We start from the raw sequence: 23,022 nt of genomic DNA, 5'->3' as shown, positions 1-23,022 counted from the left end.
AATGTTGAAAGAATTTCCTCTAAGAACTGGAACAAGAAAAGGATGCCCACTCTTACCACTTCTATTCAATATAGTACTAGAAGTCCTAGCCAGAGCAATTAAACAAGGGGAAGAAATAAAGGGAATCCAAACTGGTAAAGAGGAAGTTAAACTGTCGCTGTTTGTTGATGATATTATTGTTTACCTAGAAAACCCTAAAGACTCCTCCAAAAAGCTCCTAGAATAGATAAATGAATTCAGAAAAGTTTCAGGGTACAAAATTTAATATACACAAATCAGTAGCTCTGCTATACACCAACAGCAAGCAAGCTGAGAATCAAATCAATAACTCAACACATTTTACAATAGCTACAAATATATATATAATGTGTGTATTTTTGAATTCTAATTTTAGCCAAGTAATTTCCAGATTGTACAATTTTGCATTAGAACCAGCAATGTCCCAGAGTTTCACATCTCTGCCATTATTTGCTATTGTCAATCTACTAAGTTTTAACCCCTCAATAGGGCGTGAATAGCAGTATCTCACTGTGCTTTCAATTGCTTGTTCCTTCAATTTGTATCTTGTTTTTTGATGAATATTGATAGCGAGATCCTTTGCATTTGGTTTTCAGTCAGTCACCTTCTTTTGTGAGGTGCTCATGAAAACATTTGACTCATCTTCAGTTGCTTATTTGTTATTCTTGTTGTTGACTTGTAAGCATTTTTTACATATTCTAGATAGTTCTTTGACACTATGTTTGCAGGTAGTTTCTATTAACTGACATTTTATTTTCACAACACTGTCTTTTAAAGAACAGCTGTATTTAATGTCAATAAAGTGAACTTATCATATTTCCATGATGCATATGGTTTTAATGTTCTAAGAAATCTTTGCCTATCCCTTTGCCTGTGAAAATATTCTCCACCCCTGCACACACTCCACTGAAGACAAAGATATTTATACATTTGTATTTTGCTTGGATTTTTTACTCCTAATCACTCTCTGATCAGTATCCATGTTGCTATAATCTGGAATAATATTCCAAATTGCTGTTAAAGTAATTATTTAATAGTATCAATATTTATTTATATCTAACATTATGTTTAATTGATATGTGTGCTGTCTACAGCCAAACCACCCTGAATGCACCAGATCTCGTCTAACTGATATGTGTGCTCTTTACTGCCTCTTGAAACACCCATTTTATTCTGAATCCACTTTTCTTTTTTTCTTTTTTCTTTTTTTTGCTGAAGTACATTTTCTATTAATGTGTTTAACCGGTGAATTTTCTGAGTTCTTGCGTGACTAGAGAACCTTGGTCCTTGCACGGTGATAAAGATGGAAAAGCATTCCTCATTTAAAGTAACTTTCTCTTTTCCTAGAAATTTGAAGCCAGCCTTATTCTCATTTTGTTGAATATAAATAAGTCTGAAAAAATGATCTGTTCGATTCTTAGTGAACTATTTTAAAATAACAATTCTACTAAGTTTTGGAGAAAGTCTCAGGGACTCTTCTTTATTTTCTTTTCCCTTTTATTCTTTTAACACACTAATTTTGGATCTACTTTTAGATGTATGTTGGAAAGTCTTAATATATCCTTCATGTCTCTTCATTTGTATTTCATATTTTATATCTCTTCACTTTTTTAAAATTTTGTACAGGAAGATTTTCTTAGCTCCTTATCAATATCTATTCTGTTATTTGGATATTATATTAATATTTGTTATTCGAATAGGCATATATTATTTCAAAAATTTTGAATTTTTCAGAATAATTGCTTTTTATTTTATGTATGTGTCATTTCACTATTCCGTAATATTTTTCAGTTGGCTCTATTATTTGTGTTTCCTTGACTGCTACTTTCACTTACTGTCAAGCAGTATTCAATGTTAGATATTTGGTGATATGTACTTATTCTCTACTACATGAAAATTCTGTGCTTCGTGTGGGCTGCATAAACTCTGTGGAAGATGGTGTGTTAGAGCCTTCTGTAGCTGTGGGAGGCTGGTTGCCTTCTCTTAGTACCTGAGACCGCTGTTTGTTTGTTTGTTTGTTTGTTTGTTTTTCCCATGAGTTGGCTACGGGACTTGCTAATACTGTGTGCATTATAGCCCCAAGAGGATTCAGCCACTGAGGCTGTCAGGCACCACATTTCTCCATCTTCCTAGTGAAGTAGCAAAGAGCGCTCGAGAAAAGCCTCAAATGTTGCCTTGGCTTTCTACCTTGGTTTTGTTTTTGCTATTTTCTCTCAAACAGTGCATCAGGGAATCAGTCCACAGATGATGCCCATTGTTGGTTTTCAAAATGTATTAATTTCTTTCTTTCTTTTTCTTTTCTACAGTATTGGAGTTGTTGTGCCTTGAAACTAGAAACTGCCTTGAATTTCTACATAGGGAAATGTAATCTATTGCTTTCTTACAGGTAAATGTTTATCATGTGACGATTGCTCTCTCCTTGGCAATACCTTGTTGGTAGAAGTAGAATTTAAAATATATTGTAAGTATTTTTATATGTACGTTTCCAGAATAGGCTATGAATACTTTGAGGTCAAGGACTGTATGTTAGAAACTGTTAGTAGGCTACCTAATATCAATTCTCACTGTTTTATTTACTAATGAAGCTGCACTTTATTTGGGGGAGCCATGTGCCAGGTGAAAATATTTTCTCTGCTTCCTTTGCAGCTAAAAGTAGAAATTTGACACAGTTTTGGCCACTAAGATATAAACAATTCACTCTGTATGGTTTCTGGGAAGGTTCTTTATTGGAGGATGACCCAGCTGGCATGTGTATCATTCTACTCTGTGTCCTGCTCCTTCTTCCTGCTTGGAATGTGGACGTGTCTACAGCTATAGCATCACTGCTGCCTTCATATCTGGTATGAGACAGAGTTTATCATTCCTACAGGTATGAAAGAAAATCACTATCCTATAGTATAATCGTGTCAACCAAAGTCATATGCCCATATCTGAACCAAGATAAGATGTCTATGTATCATTATAAGATAATTTATATAAACCTAAGTTCCTGGAACAATAATTCTCTAGGGAAATACAACTCTTCTAATTGGCTTACCCTAAGCAATACATGTTCCGGGACCTGAAGCTGTTACCTACCAAACTACATGGCTGCTATCTGATGAGGAAGCAGTAAATAAATATTATTAATAAGAAGTAATCCACAATATGGATTCTATATTTCATATTGTCAGTTACTTAACACATACTTATCCCTTCTTTTACTTACACACTAAAAAATTTCATGCCTGCATAAAATTAATTTACTTCATAGGCATATAATCTAAAGCTTCTCTTCATCTAACATAATTCACATAATCTTTTAAGAACACTCTTTTTTTTATTATTATTATACTTTAAGTTCTAGGGTACATGTGCATAACATGCAGGTTTGTTACATATGTATACTTATGCCATGTTGGTGTGCTGCACCCATCAACTCGTCAGCACCCATCAATTCATCATTTATATCATGTATAACTCCCCAATGCAATCCCTCCCTCCTCCCCCCTCCCCATGATAGGCCCCAGTGTGTGATGTTCCCCTTCCCGAGTCCAAGTGATCTCATTGTTCAGTTCCCACCTATGAGTGAGAACATGCGGTGTTTGGTTTTCTGAAGAACACTCTTAAGCATGACTTTTCCCTCAATGTTTTCCCTGGGCTCCTCTTCCCCACACCAGGTTAACTGTCTTCCTATGTGCTTTTAACTCACCCTTTGCTACCATTATCATTTCACTTGTCTCACTGATGGAACTCTTATATTATTTGTCTGATTACTCTAACTAAAAGACCATCTGATTGTTGCTACACCATGTTCTATTTATCTTAATATCATTAGTTATTAATTCAATATTTAGATATTCAATAATTATTTGTTGAATCATGAATGACTCTATCAAGTATTTATTAGTTCATGTTTTCTATGATCCTATGCATTATTGGAAAATCAGGAAAGGGAATAGGGACTAGATATAGCTACTGAAATTAAAGTTTTAAAAAATTTTCCATGTATCTAACATTTAATAATTAAAGCATCATTGTAAATATGCTAATTGCTCTAAGCTTAGAATGGCCATACAATAAAAAAAGACATTTAAAGTATAACTATCTTCTGAAAAACTATAATGGACTAGTTTTAGGTTAAAACGAAATCCAAGTGTTAAAATAACTAATTGCTTAACTTTTCATGTACACCTCTCTCTCAGTTTCACACACAAGATGCACATACACTTTGAAATGTCAGCCTTTATGTCCTTAGAATGATCAGTTAGGTTGTGATGATGCTACACAAATATAATTATAAGACATACTAGCAGCATAGGACGCCTAATTGTATTTATTTTAAGTGCTTTAAATTCTATCATATCTCTTCTTAAAGTGTAGTTTCTACAATTACTTTATTTAAAAAAGGACAATAATATTTATGCCATAACAATATATTATTTCTAGAATTTTCAAATAAAAAAGGACAAACACTCAAAATTGAAATCTTATTTTCTGGAAAGAAAAGCATTTTCTAATTAGAAGTCATTAATTTAAATGAATGTGTAAACAACAAGTTTATAAATATAGCATAATGAACTAACTTCTATTTAGGAGAAAAAAGCAAACATAGTTACAGACATGGCACACACCCAGTTGATTTTTAAACAGCAACAATAGCCACAAATATACATTTTTAAATTCTGTCTATACATCTCTCTGTATGGCTCTAAATAATGTCCAGGTTAAATGAAAATGTTCCCAATTGAAGCGTACCATTATCCATTCTATCCTTTATCAGCTTCACATGTACAGTTCTAAGGTAAACATGCATCGTATACTCGGAAATTTTGATTTCAAACCTTGACAGCACATTTCCAAAGGTATAACATCTTAATCAAATTTAAAAATAAAACATCCCAGTGCTGAGCTTGGTTGTAAACCTAAAATTATATAACATACATGTTTTTATGCTTTGTCAATTACATTTGAAATAGGGGACTGTTTGTTTCAGCCCTTCTAAAAATGAGACGAGGATGAGAAAACAACCTATTTCCTTATTAGGTTCAGGAGTCAAAGGACTCAGCCAGGAGCCGCAGGCTTCAAGAGCATAGAAGATTAAGACATATATTGGATTCATGATGGAGGGCAGAAAGTTCATTTTCAAAATAAAACAGAATTTTATTCATATTCCTTTTAAAATTCAGATTGCCATTTGCCAGCTGACCTGTGACACGGCAGCAGTGTATTACATTTTCAATGAGCAGTCTGTCTGGAGCTGCTACTGGGAGAAACTGCTTCCTGGTTTCTAGGTTTGTATTTATTTTTAAGTAAGATATTGTTGTCAGAATTTTAGAGGGTGCAAACAGGGGCAAGGTAACATATTTATTTTTAATAAGGAGGAGATGTAAAATAGTATAGTCATCAGCATTATGCATGGAATAATCCTGTAAAAAAAAAAATCACAACTCAGGTAAAATGCATATATGGGACTGTCAAAGATGAGGATGCCGGCATCTCAATGAGAAATAAGGGCAGGCCAAAAAATGAATCTTTATTTAAAAAATAAATACATGTGAATGCTTTTTAAAACAAGTTTTGGTAGAGTGCAAGTCAAGCCAAGGTTTTCTATAGTCAGGGACTAGATTTATCCAGCTCACCATCTGTCAAAATTATATTATAGACGACACATATGCATAGATACAAGACCACTGATTTTCATATATATTAAAACCTGAAACTACTGCAGGATATGAAAACCTACACACTGTTAAGCCAAAAGGCTTACATCTAGAACTTTTTTTCCTCCACATCGTTTTACTTCTGTTCTCTTCCTGACCTGCATTTAGGAAAAATGGACACATAATCAATGAAAATATACAAAAATTAAACTTCATTTAGGAAAATCAAAACAGAAACTTTTAGATAACATAAAATAAGAGAAGAGATGCCCCTTCCCTTATTTTGGGCTTGATCTTGTGGATGAATATATCCAGTACATATCTCATGATGTAGGAAAGTGAGTTTCAGATGAGGATCAAGACAATTTTTAATATAAAATAAACAGAAGTTTTACTTGTGAAAATAGAGAGCAAGTAATAATGATGACACATGTGACTAGTTGAGTTGGCTTGAACCAAGACAATGCTGTTCATATTTCACCTCTGAGAATAGCTTTGTGATAAGAGTTACTTGTGTGCTATTTTGTTAACTTCTCACATGAGAAACAAAGGGAGACAAGCAGAGCGGTTTTGTCTATTTGATTTGGTACCATATCTTTAAAGTGGAAAGAGGAAATAAAAAAAGAGGAAACCATTAACCTCATATTTGTTTTGAATAAATAGTATTTTTATCACATAAGAATAACAAATTTATCAGTTAGAAAATACTGGCTTTAATCTATTTGCTTCATTTAAATAAATGATCAATTATAAGTACAGCTCTTAAAGCTTTCTTCTGTCACTATAGATGAAATTGTGAAATTGCATTCTGCCCTGAGATTTAAAAAAAATTGTCATTGAATGATATAAATTATATGATCTTATCAATAAAAACACAAACTTCTCATATTATAAATTATTTTAACACTTTACTTTTATTAAATAAATGTTTCAGGTAAAACCCTAATAATTTATTTTTAAAATGACATCAGGAGGTAAATTGAATGACAGTTGATTTCACTTTAAGGCCGAGCTGTTTTAAATGCCAAGTATTTCTACATAATTTAGGAATTATCGATACCACAAGAAGAGGAAAAGTGAATAGCCTTCTTAAACATTTCCCAAATATTATTTGCATTGTTTTATCACTGCCAGTTTAGTTTCTGTAAAATCTCTGAATTATGATCCATAAAGTATCAAAGGCCATGCAACTTCTTAAGGATAATCTGCAAATAAAATTTCATTTTGTGTTTTCACATTTAAATTAGATAAACATATTTTCTTTTCATGAAATGCTAAAATACTATTGATTTTAAGCATTTAAGTTTTTGGTACAGTTTTGTGGTCAGTGGGGAAACTGAAGACATTATTTTAGCATAAGCTTTGTTACATTTTAATTACTAAAATATAGTTTCTGTATTATTTGAACAAAAGAAAATCTTTTGACTCCCCGAAAGAGAAAGACAAAAGAAGGAAAGAAGGGAGTGAGGGAAGGTGAGAGGTAGGGAGAGACAGAACATGGGAGGGAAGGAGAATAAAAGAAGAAAAAAAATAGACTCCTTAAACAAATAAACAAATTTTAAATGCAATAGAAGTACTTTGGGATAATTTGATTCGCATGTACCATATGTCAAATCATACACTCCCCTTCCCCCAAACACACATCCCAAACAGTACCCAAAGCCTGCAAATCCTGATATTCTGGCTTTGTCTATGCCAAAATAGTAGTCCAGTCTGCCTAAACTTAGTGCTATAGAAGAGACTGTATTACATAGCATAAAAATGACTGTCAAAGTTGATGAAATTAGTGTCTTTTGAGCTATAATGTGTTTGGCATATGTCACTGGAAATGTTTTCCAGTAGCTCACACAAGCACCAAACACAATTTTGAGTTTCTTTCTATTGAGTTTGCAATACATTATTTTAATTTTTTAAAAGTTCCAAGCCAGAGACTTAACCAATTGAAAAAAACAAAACAAAACAAAAACCAACCAAACCAAAAAAAACCTAGCACCAAATTTAGCAATACAATAAGATTGAGATTGCTTCTTCACAGAGCTAATTCTCCCAGAATCCACTGTTCATCTCATCACTCCTTATAAAATACAGAATCCTTAATTGGTCTGTGCTTCTCCAACATGTTTTTAATGAAAACGCAGCACATAACTCTTAGTTTGTTGGCTGCCAGAGCCCAATTTACAAAAGTGGGAGTGCGAGATAAGAAAAGAGTACATCTGCAGAGCAGGCTGCGCAATGAATCACACGGTGCCAGAGTTGAGTAGAATATAATTGAGTCCAACATCTCTGAGCACTTTCACCATAATTAATGATAATCTGTAACAGAGGAATCTGAGATTCCAGTTCAGAGAACTGTTTAATTAGGCCAAGTAATGAAAGCAGAAGCAGTACAAGAATATGGCCTGTCTCATGATTAATGATTCATGCTACTGAACACAAAAGTGCCGCACCGTTAACTCTAACGGATGCTGCATCTCTCTGGCATTTACAAAATAGTGAAATGCATGCATTTTTGTATTTTAAAGATGTAACTGGCAGTATCCTTTTCTGAGCTATTTACATGATAAATATGGTTCCGAAGGTAACTGTCTTCTTCACAGGTTCTTTGCTCTGGGGTAGTTTAAGATAAATATGGTATCTGCCTCTACATCAGTATTAAGGTAAGTGCCATTCCAGCACAGGATCATTAACACTTTCACTTTCACTTTCCAAGTGAGTAAAACGTTATTTTCAATCTTACCTTGGTTTTAAAAAGATATATCTTTTATGGACAAAATCTCCCATCTTAATGTTTATATAATATTCACTTAATAATACAATAAAGAGAAACTAGGTTAAGAATCAATCGTAAGGTAGAGAAGATATAAAGCACGTTTGATAGTTATTATTTGGGGAGGTCAGCATATAATACATCCTCTCGGTGTACAGCAAGTTAACATTGAGATTGCCCTGCAAGTATGGGGGACAAAACAAAAGAAAGAATGGTTTGCCTGAGGCCTTAACTTACAAGCCTGTGAATTATATAGGTTTTATGCCACTACTTGTTCTGCTTTTCAATAAAATGAAGACTAGTGCTTCTAAGAGGAACTGCAGAATTGCACCTTACATATGCAAGGTCTGTAAGAAAACAACCATCATAATAAAGTATGCATACTCTACATGTAACAAAATTGGGACTATTAAGATGCTTGCTGCAGAAACTTCTATGATTTGGCACCCATTGACATTCATAGTGATTCAGGAGCCAACTTTACCTGTTACATGGATTAGAAGTAAAGATGCCTAAATGCTCCACTATCCTTACCCTGCCTTCCAATACATATGGAACTTAGTCAACCGCAAAAATGTAACTCACATTTGACATTCAGATTATCTCCTGTTGGCCAGATAGAATATATTGTCTCATAGAAAATGTAATACCAGGGTTGGGTTGTCAATAAGCTTGAATCCATGTAACCCCAGAACAATGGGCAGAGATACAAAACTTTAATTATTACCTTCAAGTAGGCCAAAGGAAAATCCCCACTTTTGTACATTTTCACTCAATCTAAAGACAGGTTTGATCTTCCAGGGATATTTTTTAGAAAATTCATGGTTACAACATAATGAAAATGTAACAGTTTTATAAGAAGGCATTAAAGGACCATATTTTACTCTAAAACTTCAAATATGTAGAGAGATATATTTACCTAAATCTTAATATACACACTTCAAAAATCAAATTTTGTTTTGTAGGGATATACTTTTACAAGAATAGGTAAATTTTGGTGGGCTGTATGTGTATATGGAATGATTGATTTGTATTATAACCATTGATAACATATGCATCATATACAAGAAATAATTTTCTTTTAAAAAATGAATATATTTAATCACAAGGCTTCAAAGGAATTCCACATATTCTTTAGCTTGTTTGAATTTTGACATGTTTTTACATAATTTTGTATATTCCGATTATTTGCAAATCATGTTGTTATTGACTATGTGTCATGTCGTGAAAGATAGAAAGGGGAAAAATGGGTTTTGTGATATGTGATATTTTCAAAGGAAGACATCACATTAACGACTTTTTTATAATGTACGAAATTGGCTAACATTTTTAAAACAATATCTGTGTGCCAGGCACTGGGCTACACAATTTCATACATTCCTCATTTATTCTTTATAACAAAAATCCTAAAGAATAGTCACTGTATTAGTCTGTTCTCACACTGCTATGAAGAAATATCTGAGGCTAGATAATTTATAAAGGAAAGAGGTTTAATTGACTCACAGTTCTGGAAGGCTGAGGAGGCCTCAGGAAACTTACAATCATGGTGGAAGGAGAAGCAAACACATCCTTCTTCACATGGTGACAGCAAGGAGAAGGGTAGAGTGAAGAGGTGGGGAAGCCCTTATAAAACCATCAGATCTTGTGAGAACTCACTATCGTGAGAACAGCATGGAACAGCATTGAATCATGGAACCCCATGATTCAATTACTTCCCACCAGGTCCCTCCCACAATAGGTGGAGATTATGGGAACTACAATTCAAGATGAGATTTGAGTGAGGACAAAGCCAAACAATATTATTCCACCCCTGGCCCCACCCAAATCTCATTTCCTCATATTTCAAAATACAATCATGCCCTTTGAACAGTCCCTCAAAGTCTTAACTCATTCCAGTATTAACCCAAAAGTCCAAGTCCAAAGTTTCATCTGAGACAATGTAAGTCCCTTCCACCTATGAGCCTGTAAATAAAAAGCAAGTTAATTAATTCCTAGATGCAATGGGGGCACAGGTATTGGGTAAATACAGCCATTCTAAATTGAAGAAATTGGCCAAAACAAAGGGGCTACAGGCCCCTTGCAACTATGAGATCCAATAGGGCAATCATTAAACCTTAAAGCTCCAAAATGATCTCCTTTGACTCTATGTCTCCCATCCAGGTCACCATAGTCTTGGGTAGCTCCAGCCGTGTGGCTTTGTAGGGTACAGCCTCCCTCCTGACTGCCTTCTTGGGCTGGCATTGAGTGCCTGTGGCTTTTCCAGGTGCATGATGCAAGCTGTCAGTGGATCTACCATACTGGGATCTGGAGAACAGTGGCCCTCTTCTCACAGCTCCACCAGGAAGCACCACAGTGGGGCCTCTGTGTAGGGCCTCAAACCCCACATTTCCCTTCCACACTGCCCTAGCAGAGATTCTCAATAAGGACTCTTCACCTGCAGCAAACTCCTGCCTGGACACCCAGGCACTTCCATACATCCTCTGAAACCAAGGCAGAGGTTTCCAAACCTCAATTCTTGACTTCTGTGGACCTACAAACTTAACACCACATGGAAGCTGCCAAGTCTTGGGGCTTATACCCTCCGAACTAATGGCCTGAACTATACATTGGACCCTTTTAATCATGACTAAAGCAGCTGGGACACAAGGCAGCAAGTCCTAGGCTGCACACAGTAGTGGCGGCCCTGGACCCGGCCCAGGAAACCATTTATTCCTCTTAGCCCCCTGGGCGTATGCTGAGTGGGGTTGCTGTGAAGTTCTCTGATGTGCCCTGGAGTCATTTTCCCCATTGTCTTGGTGATTAACATTCAGTTCTTTGTTGCTCATGCAAATTTCTGCAGCCAGCTTGAATTTCTCCCAGAATGTAGTTGTGTTTGTTTGTTTGTTTGTTTATTTTTTCTGTCACATGGCCAGGCTGCAAATATTCCAAACTTTTATGCTCTGCTTCCTCTTGAATGCCTTGCCACTTAGAAATTTCTTCCATTGGCCAGGCATGGTGGCTCATGCCTGTAATCCCAGCACTTTGGGAGGCTGAGGTGGGCAGATCATGAGGTCAGGAGATGGAGAACATCCTGGCTAACATGGTGAAATCCTGTCTCTATTAAAAAGACAAAAAATTTAGCTGGGCATGGTGGTGGGTGATTGTAGTCCCAGGTACTTGGGAGGCTGAGGCAGGAGAATGGCATGAACCTGGGAGGTGAAGCTTGCAGTGAGCCAAGATGGCACCACGGCACTCCAGCCTGGGTGACAAAAACAGAAATTTCTTCCATCAGATACCCTAAATCATCTCTCTCAAGTTCAAAGTCTGGGGCAGGGGCAAAATGCCACCAGTCTCTTTGCATAGCAAAAGTGACCTTTACCCCAGTTCCCAACAAGTTCTCCATCTCCATCTGACACCACTTCACCATGCACTTCATTGTTCATAACACTATCAGCATTTTGATCAAAGCTATTCATCAAGTCTTTAAGAAGTTCCAAACCTTCTCGTATCTTCCTGCCATCTGAACCCTCCAAGACTCTAGAAAGTTCCAAATTTTCCCACATTTTCCTATGTTCTTCCAAGCCTTCCAAACTGTTCCAACCTCTGCCTGTTACCCAGCTCCACAGTTGCTTCTGCATTTTCAGGCATCTTTGTAGCGACACCCCACTCTCTGCAGTACCAATTTACTGTATTAGTGCATTCTTATGCTACTACGAATAAATAACCAAGACTGGATAATTTATGAAGGGAAGAGGTTTAATCGACTCACAGTTCCTCAGGGTCACAGAGACCTCAGTAAACTGACAGTCATGGTAGAAGGGGAAGCAAACACAACCTTCTTCACATGGTGGCAGCAAGGAGAAGGGCAGAGTAAAGGGGAGGGAAAAACCCATTATAAAACTATCAGATCTAATGAGAACTCACTTACTATCATGAGAATAGCATGGATAAAACCGCCCCCATGATTCAGTTGCCTCCCACCAGGTCCCTCCCACAATAGGTGGGGATTATGGGAACTACAATTCAAGATGAGATTTGGGAGAGGACACAGCCAAACCATATCATTACTGTAATTTTTTAAACATCACAGATGAGCAGATGCAAGCTAGTTCATCAGCATAGAAAAATATTTTTAAAATAATATCAATACCTTAAGTTTACAGATATATTTCTTAAATATAAGAAGACTAGAAGTGCCAATGTGGCTCCAAAGTTTCATCAGGGACTCAGAATTCTATCGTTCTGCTCTGCCTCATGCAGCCCATTAACACATGGTCAAAGATGGCTGGTAGAGTTCCAGGTATTACATTCATACTGTAAACAGCAGGAAAAGTGAGAAAGATAAAAGGATTTTGCCCCATTTTTCCAAGAAACTTTCCTTTAATTTCCACACAACTTTCCTCAGTAAATCATATAGGGCATAATCTAGCCACACAGCCCGTGATACCAAAATCTAGGCTAGTAATATAGACTTTAATCTTGGTGCTAAACTCCAAGTTGGGTTTGCATCACTAAAGAAGATGGGAAGACTGGAGACTTGATAGTGAGTTAACATTAGGTGCCTTAGAGTGATTTAGTGACTTTTTTTCTTATTGTACAGGCATTAACGGGAGAACCTAATTTTGTAAACATGTCTATTTGAATCAAAAGCTATATTTTCAGCTATTTTCATGTACATAGTGGTCTCTCAAATATATGTTTAATTTTATTAATTTTAACTAAATGATAATTGGTGGAAAATTATGCCATTATTTTTTGTTAGCGTTAATTAGAAAAATTAGCATTTTAAGACAAGCAAAATACTATTCGTTTGGTTTTTCAAATTACTACTTGAAGGTATTAGATGTGACTCAGAAAGGTAGGTAGATGGGACTTTGAACTTGAGAGTGATGATTTAGATAACAGGCAGGTAGACGAGATGACCAGTGAATTTGGCATTAGCTACCAGCAATACATTTTCTTTTTTAAATTCAATATCTACATGAAATTTTTTAAAATAAGTGAACTAACATACATCCTGCAAGTTTTGAGAATGTTGTTTTTAGTTATATATGTGGAGACAATTACTAGTTAATAATAACACACACCTGGTGATAATTTTAGCATGCCATCAGGTAGCAAGTATGTCTCAAATTCAGAGATAATAAAATATGAAAATATGCATCTGAGAATAGATGAAATACAACATACTCATTGAAATGAAGAACCGAATGGATGGATCCAACAAAAAAATAGACAGAAACTTAGAGAAAATGAATAAATTATGTAATATATTTGAGGAAATAAAACAGAACTCAGATGAAATGAGAGAAAATATAAAAAAGAGACTGAGTGTATAAGAAAGAGAATAAGATTAATCTCCTTGACCAGTATATTATTAAATGGTAATTGTCTCCACGTGTTTAACTAAAAACAACATTCTCAAAACTTGCAGAATTTATGTTAGTTCAGTTATTTAAACACTAGACTGAGAAAATTTACTGTATGTCTCTGAAGAGTGATAGAAAAATAATACGAAAATTTAGGAAGAAAGTCTATTGAAAGAAATAATAGAGATTTTCCAAAATGTGAAAAACAAAACAAAACAAAAGCCAATGAGAATGAGTCTTTAGGTTCAAAGAGTTCACTGTGTTATGAGATGGATAAATTCAATCCAAAACAAAAACTTTAGATTTATTGACATAGGATTTCAAATTTTAAAGAAAAGAAAGTTTTAAAACAGCCAGGATTAAAAGACAAATTATCTAAAAGTAAATAATAATTTGAATGACAGTGAGTATCTCCTTGCAGCAACAAATGCCAAGGTTTAGTGCAAATGTATCATTAAAATGATACCATTTTACTTTGTGAAAATATAGTGATAATTATATTCTAATACAAAATAATACATTCAAATTATTTGTTCTCAGTAAATATTTCGATTTAGTTACTTATGCCTAAATTTCAACATACAGTGTCACGCAAATGATTACTGAAAGATTTTAACAGTTATATAAAATATTCTGCTTCTGTTACACAAACTGAGTCAGGCAAGCAGAGAACCCCTGCCTCCACTTCCCAGCACTAGGTTAGGTAGCATTTCCTGAGGAAAGAGAGGCAAAAACACAGACAGAAACCCTTTCTGAAGTCTCAGAGTTCCTGCTGAGATTGAAGCAGGAACACAGAGAAAACTCCTACAGTACGTAATCTCTACTTTAAGCAAGTGATTATAGCAGAGAAAAATGAAGCCAGTGCTGCACTAAAAGTCACTGCAGGACAATAAAAACCAAAACCAACTAAATTCCTAAATAGGTTGACTCAATCTACCACAAATGAAGAGGGATTCCTATTTCTTGACATACATACCTCAGTCTCTATGTATTAGGTTTATATACGCGGTGTACAGTGATGAATAAAATATTGAGATACCTAAATATGCAAGAACAAAAGCGTCATCTGATACTTGACAACAGAAACCAACTGTGAAATGGCCCAGAGGCTGAGGTTATTAGAGAGAAAGTTTAAAATAAGTATAAATAATATAGCAAAGACTCTAGTGGAAATAATAGCTAATGTACATAAATAAATACATAATTTTGGTAGAGGGATAAAATTTTAAGAAAGTGTCAAATGAAAACACTAGAATTTTTAAAAACTACAATCACAGAGAGCAAGAATATCTTCTAGAGACTCACCAGTTGATCAAAACTATCAAGAAAAACATTGTCAAATTTGAAGATAGATCAATGAAAATTATCTGAACTGAAATACAAGTGGAAAAATCATAATTTAAGCAAACGGACACAACATCAAACAGATCTCAGACAACATCAACATTGTAAATATACATAGCTGGATCTAAGGGGGAGAAAAGAGAGAAAAGGGAAGAAGAAATTCTTAGAGACATAGTGAGTGATAATTTTTCCAAAATAATGAAAAATATCAAACTATGTATCCAAAATCTCAAGAACTCCACACAGGGCAAATAATCCCAATATCATTACCTGGAAATATCATATAAAAACTGCTAAAGTTTATGATCTGAAGTTAATACTGAATTAGAAAAATAAAAAGAAGATTAATCAAATAAATATGAATAATGATAAGAATTAGAAAAGGCATTTCATGTAAGTCAGAAGAATGAAGTGAAACATGAAGTGCTGAAAGAAACAAAAGTGAAACAGATCTGTCAACCTAAAATTCTAAACATAGCAAAAATATTTCTCAAAAATGGAGAAATAACAATATATTGACAAATAAAACCTGAATTACAAGAAATGGTAAAGGAAGATTTTAGGTAGAAGAACTATAATGTCAGACAGAAACATAAATCCGGACCAAGAAATAAAAATAACCTGAAAATTAAAGTATGTAAGACATTTTTGTTGCTAATTTATCTAAAAGAAAAATGATGGTCTATAATAAATATATTAGCAAGGTATTACATAAAGTAAAATATATGATAAAATGAGAACAGATAAAAAAGAGAATTTGGGAGTATACTTTTATAGGTTTATAGCTTACACATAAAGCAATGTATAATTTGAAGGTGACTGTGATTAATCAAATATATATATTTTATATACATATATTACTCTATATATATAGAAAGAGAGTAAGCCTTAGGGTTACACAATTTTTTAAATACTTATAAATAATAATGTGATAAAATGGAAAAATAAAAAATAATCAATTTCATTTAAAGTAGACCCAAAAGAGGATGGAAAATACTTAAACAGAGAGAAATGACCAAAAGATGATAGACAAAATATACCATAATAGTAATAATATTAAAGGTAAACAATCTAAACAAACCAGTTAAAAGAAAGGCATTGTTAGGTAGGAGCCAGACATAATTATATGCTGCCTTCAAAAGTTTCATTTTAAGTATAGAAATCTAGACAAGTAAAAATAAAAGTATGAAGAAGAAAATGTACTATGCAAACATTAATCAGTAAAAAGAAGCTGGGGTGGATACTTCAATATTTCAAAACAAGGCTTATTATTTGAGATAAAGAGGGACATTATAAGATGATGAAAGTGTGTATTCATCAAGGAGAGATAGTAATATTAAATATAAATGTACTGCCTAAAAAGCATCAAAATACATAAAGCAAAAGCTGATAGAAGTAAAAGTAGAAATTAACAGAAAACAAATCAAAATAATGATTGGTGGTATCAACACTCCTCTATAAATAATCAATAGAAAAAGTAGATAGAAAACTATTAAAGTTATACAAGACCAAAACAACGGTGTAAATCAAATTGCCCCAATTAATGATTACAGAAAGACAGTAGAATACGTATTATTTCAGGTGCATATGACATGTTCATCAGGGTAAGTATATGCTGGAAAATAAAATAAACAAAAGAAAATGATATAAATTGAAATAATACAAAATGTGTTCTTTGACTAAAGCAGAACTGAACTGGCAATCATTAACAAAGATTACAGAATCCTGAAATATTTGGAAATTAAATATGTCTTAATTAAAAGAGGCTAAAGATGAAGTCATAAGGAAAATTATAAATATTTGGGATTTAACAAAAAATAAAACATTTTAAAATGTAGGGGAAGCAGCTAAAATAGTACTTAGAAATAAAGGTAATTAAATTAAATGCTAAAACTATTATTATAGATTTATATGAAATTACATATACATATATGTATTCATATAATGTATATGTTATATAGAACACATACTATATTGTAATTATATATGTAATATACAATTATAAAATATAATTAAAATCAAGATATAAATTACAAAAGAGGTTTTAAATCAATAGTATAAGATTTTCACTCCAAGAATATATGAAAAGCTAGTGTTAAACAGAAAGTAAGTAGAAGAAAGGAAGCAATTAATGTATAAGATACCAATGAAACTGAAAACAGAGAATATCAACAAGGAAATCAGTCAAATAACAAGCTGGCTATTTGAAAAGATCAATGCAATTTATAAACTTTCAGCCATCTTGACTGAAGAGAGAGAAACAGAGGAAAAAGGGAGTCTGAAAAAAGAGGGAGACAAAGAAGATAAATTATTGTCAAAATATCAAGAAGATAAGCATAATCTCCTTGTAGATATTACAGACAATGAAAGAATAATAAGGAAATAAATATTATGAGCAACTTAAATACCATAAAATCAACAACTTTGATGAAATGTTATAACCTTGAAAGTCTCAAACGCCTGTAATTCCAGCACTTTGGGAGGCCGAGACGGGCGGATCACGAGGTCAGGAGATTGAGACCATCCTGGTGAACACGGTGAAACCCCGTCTCTACTTAAAAAAATACAAAAAACTAGCCAGGCGAGGTGGCGGGCGCCTGTAGTCCCAGCTACCCGGGAGGCTGAGGCAGGAGAATGGCGTAAACCCATGAGGCGGATTTTGCAGTGAGCTGAGATCCGGCCACTGCACTCCAGCCTGGGCGACAGAGTGAGACTCCGTCTCAAAAAAAAAAAAAAAAAAAAAAGTCTCAAACAATCAAAGCTTGCTGTAGAAGAAATACGTAGTCTACATTGTTATATAAGGATTTGTGGAACTGAGTTTGTAGCTAAAATCCTTCAAACAAACCAAACTTAAAGCCAATATGGCTTCACTGGTGGTTTCTAACAAATATTTAAGAAAGAAAAAATACCAACTCAACACAATCTCTTTCAGGAAATAGAAGAGAAGTGAAGATTTTCTACTCCTGTAATGAGGCCCGCATTGCTTTGATACCAAAACCAGGAAAAAGATAAGAAAACAGAATTGCAGACCAATATTTCTTAAGAACATACATGTACAAATGCACAATAAACTATTTGCAAATGATGTCCAGTAACAAGTGACAGAGGGGATATTACTATTTACCCCACAGAAAACACAAATAATCATCAGAGAGTATTATGGATGTCTCTATGCATATAAACTATAAAATTGAGAAGAAATGGATACATTCCTGGACACATACACCCTCCCAAAACTGAGCCAGAAAGAAATTAAACCCCTGAACAGAACAGACCAATAATGAGTTCTAAAACTGAATCAGCAATAAATAGCCAAGTAACCAAAAGAAAAAAAAAAAAAAGCCCAGGACTGAACAGATTCACAGCTGAGTTCTACCAGATAAACAAAGAAGAGCTGGTACTGTTCCTACTGAAACTATTCTGAACAATTGAAAAGAATTGACTCCTCCCTAACTCATTCTATGAGGCCAACCTCATCCTAATACCAAAAACTGGTAGAGATATAACAAAAAAGAAATCTTCAGGCCGGTATCCTTGATGAACATTGTTGCAAAAATCCTCAACAAAATATTGGCAAACCAAATTCTGCAGCACTTCAAAAAGCTTATCCACTATGTTCAAGTAGACTTTATCACTGGGATGCAAGGTTGGTTCAACATACACACATCAATAAATGTGATTTGCCAAATAAACAGAACTAAAGACAAAACCCACATGATTATCTCAAAAGATACAGAAAAGGCTTTTGATAAAATTTAACATCCCTTCATGTTAAAAACTCTCAATAAACTAAGTATTGAAGGAACATACCTCAAAATAATAAGAGCCGTCTATGAAAACACACAGCCAACATAACACTGAATAGGAAAACATGGAAGCACTCCCCTTGAAAACCCGCACAAGACAAGGATGCCCTGTCTCCCCACTCCTATTCAAAATAGCATTGGAAGTCCTGGCCAGAGAATTAGGAAAGAGAAAGAAATAAAGGGCATCTAAATAGGAAAAGAATAAGTCAAACTATCCCTGTTTGCAGACAACATGATCCTATATCTAGAAAACCGAACAATCTTAGCCCAAAAGCTTCTTAAGCTAATAAACAACTTCAACCAAGTCCCAGGGTAGGTGGAGGGAGAGTGTCAGGAAAAATGACTAACAGGTTCTAGGCTTAATACCTAGGTGATGAAATAATCCGTACAACAAACCGCCATGATATAAGTGTACTTATATAACAAACATGCACATGTACTCCTGAACTTAAAAGTTAAAAAAAAAAAAAACACCAAAATATGAAACACTTAGGTATAAGTCTAATAAAGTATGTACATGCATATGCTAAAAACTATGAAACACTGATTAAAGAAATTAGAGACCAAACAAAAGGAGACATGCTGTGTTTATTAGAAGTCTCAATATTAAGCCGTTAACTGTTCCCCAGATTGATAGCAATATGCGATCCACTGTTAGACTATAAGCTTTTTGAGGGTGGGAATGTTGTCTAGCTTGATGGCCTCATATATATTAGGAATTCAGTAAACTTTTGAATTGATTTAAAATAAAAGAACATGATTTTTGCTAAAAGGACATTTATAGTATTAGATCACTAAAGTAATAAAACAATCACATGATTACATAACCCTGTTTTTTATAGAAATTTCATTTTTTGAATATGAGATCATAAATGTGACAGAAGATATAACATGTAGGCTTAATAAGTTTTTCTTACATTTTATGATGAAAATAATTAATCAATGGAAAGCAAAATAATGAATAAGGTACAGAACAGAAATTGTAAATGAATATAGAATTCAATAAATATTTGTAAGATTTTAGGTTATTTTTCAGCAATGTATAACATAATCAGCATCTAAGAGTAATAGCTATTTTCAAGTCAAACTTATATAAAGTTTATTCAAGTCCATTTCAAAATATGATATTTTCTATTATGCTTATATTTTTAAAGGGGAGACAGATGAATAAATGAACAAATAATATAATAATGGATATGCATTTATAAGTGCTATGAAGAGAAGAAATCCAAGCAAGAAGAGAGTGCAATGATGTAGGTGGATTTAGGATAAGGCAAGGTATTCTGAGAAAACTTCTCTGAGGACATGATGTTTGTGAATAAATTTGATTCACTAGAGGGCATTCACAAAGAAAGTAACAGAAATTAGGTGGGAGAAGGAGCTAGGGAACCAAACCTGTAATTTTTTGCAGACCTTGGTATGACAGGAAGCCAATTCAGGTTTTTGGCGTAAGTATGGTGTTCTGTTAGCTCCTGAAAATACATCCAAAATGTTACGGTCACTTCCACTGTTGATATTCTGATTTAGACCATTATGGAATCTTGGCTGAACTCTTTCAAAAGTCACTGGTCTCTCTAATTGTACTCTTGTTCATCTATAGTCAATTCACTACACAAAAAACAGTGATACTTTTAAAACATCAGTAAGGCTGGGCACGGTTGCTTACGTCTGTAATCCCAGCCCTTTAGGAGGCCGAGGCAGGTGGATCACAAGGTCGGTAGTACGAGACCAGCCTGGGCATTATGGTGAAACCCTGTCTCTACAAAAAATATAAAAATTACCCAGGTATGGTGGCACATGCCTGTAGTCCCAGCTACTTGGGAGGCTGAGGCAGGAGAATCGCTTGAACCCAGGAGGTGAAGGTTGCAGGGAGCCAAGATCGTGCCATTGCACTCCAGTCTGCATGACAGAACAAGACTCAGTCTCAAAAAAAAAAAATTGATAAGATCCTGCTACTCCTTTTCAGTCATTTCCCTTGTCTCTGAGTAAAACTTTTCAATGGTGCACAAGGCTCCACACCACCAATTCCTCTCTGCTTCTCACTTTATCTCCCACCACATATCTTTCTGGTTTTCTGTCCCAGAATTCACAAACACATTCTTGCCTTTGGGACTTTGTGTGTGCTTTTCTATCAGTTTGTGGTGACTTTTTCCTAGAAATGTATACTTCTGCTCAAACATCCTTCATGACTTTGCCCTGGTTATGTGAATCCTTCCCTGATTATGCTCTATAAAATAATAATCTCGCACCTTTCTGCAGCACTCTTTAATTCGTTTGCCCTCATTTTTTCTTCATAACATAATACAATTTGACAAATTATTTTATACTTATACATACTATATTAGCTCAGGCTGCTATAATCACATGCCATAGACTGCATGCCTTAAACAATAGATAATTTATCTCAGTCCTGGAGGCTGTACAGTCTAAGATTAAGAAGCTGGCTGATTCAGTTCCTGGTGCAGGCTGTCTTTCTGGTTTTTGGGCAGACATCTCACTGCATCCTCACGTGGTAGAAAGAGAATGCTGGTGTTTCTCCTTTTACCTATAAAGGCACTAATCCCATCATGAGGGCCCCACCCTTCCACCCTTATGAACTTATCTAAACCTAATTATCTCCCAATAGTCTCATCTCTGAATATCATCACATTGGGAGGGTTAGGGTTTCAACATTTGAATTTTGGGAAAACACAATTTAGCCCGTAGCCATCATCTACTCAGAAATTTTAAACCCTATGTGTGAATCCCTTTGTCGAGCATTTTGAGGGTTTTATTATCAAAAGAAGAGATTAAGAGTATTGTCCAACTTCTAGTACGATACACTACATAGCGGATGATGTAAATTTAGCACTATTACACGAATATCTTTTTAAAGAGAAGAAAGATATTAAGTACAGTTCTAAGTTAGAAAGTAAAACCTAACATAAAGGTGTCTTTTTTTCTCATGGCAATTATTATTTGTCTTATTTTTGTAAAGAAACTTACCTCAGGATTAATTTTGGAAAAAAAATGCAGTTGAATTTTCTCAGGAGGAGATTTCAAGTATATGAACTGTGTGATGAGAGATAGTGACATATAAAGGAAAGAATGCCATTCTAGTTCATATTTTATTTTGGGAGATTAATCAGTGCAAGGACTTCATTGAGGAGATTAAAAGAAAATCAGTAGAGTTTTACCTTTAGGCAACAAACACAAATTGAACAAATCCAAAGTTATCCTTTTTTTTTTTTAAGTCACATGTTTGTCTGGTCAATTACCAAATGCAAAGGCCATATTCAATTTTAAGAAAAAATTTTCAATTTTAAGAAAGAATTTTTCAATTTTAAGAAAATTTTATTTTCATATATATTTTAAATTTAAAGAAAAAAATTTTTATGGCCTTGACAGTAGGGACAGTAATTAATTTATTTCATGTGTGAAATCTGTTAAATTCTGTGGTATATATTAAAATGTATCTTTTCAAAAACCCATTTCCTACATATTGACTTACCTTCTCTAGTGATCAGCATTGATATTGTATTCATTGTGTGGTATCTCATTTCTCAATCAAACCAAGTTTTATTCAAATAATACTTTTCTTTCTTTAAATGTTGCATGAAGATAATTGCATTTTATTTTGGAATAGGCTGGATGTTTTGGTATGTTCTCTCTTCAAAATGGTGGTGAGCTTTATCCTATAAAGTATTGCAAGGATCTAATGCTACCGTCGTCTTTTGGTATCTTATGTTAATGTTAATAGGTAAAAATATTATAAAGCAAAAAATCATGTATGGTATGGTGATCACTTTTTATATAATCATTATAATATGTAGTGATTAGCTTTAATTCTGAGGAAGAATTTATGTTAAAATGGTGTACTGGGGGTGGGGTGGAGCAAGATGGCCAAATAGGAACAGCTCCAGTCTCCAACTCCCAGCGTGAGCGACACAGAAGACCGGTGATTTCTGCATTTTCAACTGAGGTACTGGGGTCATCTCACTAGGGAGTGCCGGACAATCGGTGCTGGTCAGCTGCTGCAGCCTGACCAGCGAGAGCTGAAGCAGGGCGAGGCATCGCCTCACCTGGGAGCGCAAGGGGGAAGGGGATCCGTTTTCCTA

The 23,022-nt window shown here is 34.4% G+C and overlaps 1 long non-coding RNA gene across 2 annotated transcripts in view; it reads left to right on the top strand.

Annotated features, from left to right (window-relative positions):
• The window catches only part of LOC108538770 (uncharacterized), a 145,066-nt gene that overhangs the window by 18,161 nt on the left and 103,883 nt on the right, over nucleotides 1–23,022 (top strand). The window contains exons 2-5 of one of the 2 annotated variants that reach the window (XR_001888187.1): nucleotides 2,325–2,404; nucleotides 2,665–2,887; nucleotides 5,187–5,291; nucleotides 8,258–8,317. This is a non-coding gene — a long non-coding RNA (uncharacterized LOC108538770). The remainder of the gene's footprint in view (nucleotides 1–2,324; nucleotides 2,405–2,664; nucleotides 2,888–5,186; nucleotides 5,292–8,257; nucleotides 8,318–23,022) is intronic. The other variant, XR_001888188.1, reaches the window with a different exon arrangement.

The sequence above is a fragment of the Rhinopithecus bieti genome, unplaced genomic scaffold (genome assembly GCF_001698545.2).
Source record: "Rhinopithecus bieti isolate Rb0 unplaced genomic scaffold, ASM169854v2 scaffold_15113, whole genome shotgun sequence".
In the NCBI taxonomy this organism is placed as follows: domain Eukaryota; kingdom Metazoa; phylum Chordata; class Mammalia; order Primates; family Cercopithecidae; genus Rhinopithecus; species Rhinopithecus bieti.
This window is presented reverse-complemented; position numbering and strand designations above follow the sequence as displayed.